Here is a 999-nt window from a genome sequence, read left to right as displayed (position 1 = left end):
CTCTACCTCATAGATTGTAAGCTCTTGCGAGCAGGGCCCTCAGTCCCATTGTGTGAAATGACTTTCTTTGTAATGTATCTGTCTGTCTGTATTTGAACCCTACAAATTGTACAGCGCTGCGGAATATGTTGGCGCTATATAAATAAAATGTATTATTATTATGGTTTGATGACGTTTTGTTCAATTTTTTTAGGCAGTGACGTAGTAAAAAAAAATTGTCATTTTGATATATTTTTTTGCTTTAGGCCCAGCTCACATCTGTGTTCGAGGAGTCCACTTAGGGCACCCCCAGAATGGAAATCTAGACACATAAAAAAGAGGTTACCTAAGGAAACCGGCAGACCACATAGACTATAATGGGGTCTTTGTGGTTCCGCACGAAACATGCGGAGAGAAAATGCTGCTTGCACGACTTTTCTCTCCTTATGTTTTGTGCAAAAACCACACGGACCCCATTATAGTCTATAGGATCCGTGGGTTTCCCAGGTAGCCGCTTTTATATGTGTATAGGTTTCCATTCGGGGGTCCCCAACTCCCAAAACCGGGCCTTACATTGTTCACCACATGAAGACTATTTTATTCATTTGTAAATTTCTGGACATTGGGTTGTGGTCACATTGCACGGTACAACCATGTTGAGAATTACTCAAACAACGCCACTATTAATGCAGGCAATGTAATCTTCACACAATAGTCATCTTCTAGCACTTTCTATTCAGTGACAATAAAACCAGTCCTAATAGATGAGCAACCTCAGGCTCCAGTGACTACAGGTTATCAAACACAGGGCCAGTGCACAATGTGTAATTGAGAGAAACTCCTATCCATAGAGCAATGTCTAGATAAAGCGCGCCACTAGAAAAACTACATCTCCCGAGATCCTTTTCTGCTTCCTTTACCGTCACGTGGTATGTTTTAGCGAATCAACCCAAAGGAGGAGTCGAGAAGTCAGAGGCTGCGAGCAGGCGCGTCACGTGACAGGTCTCGCCGTCAGCCAAT

The sequence above is a fragment of the Leptodactylus fuscus genome, chromosome 7 (genome assembly GCF_031893055.1).
Source record: "Leptodactylus fuscus isolate aLepFus1 chromosome 7, aLepFus1.hap2, whole genome shotgun sequence".
NCBI classification, from domain to species: Eukaryota; Metazoa; Chordata; class Amphibia; order Anura; family Leptodactylidae; genus Leptodactylus; species Leptodactylus fuscus.
The sequence above is the reverse complement of the archived record's forward strand: the minus strand, read 5'-3'. Positions refer to the sequence as shown.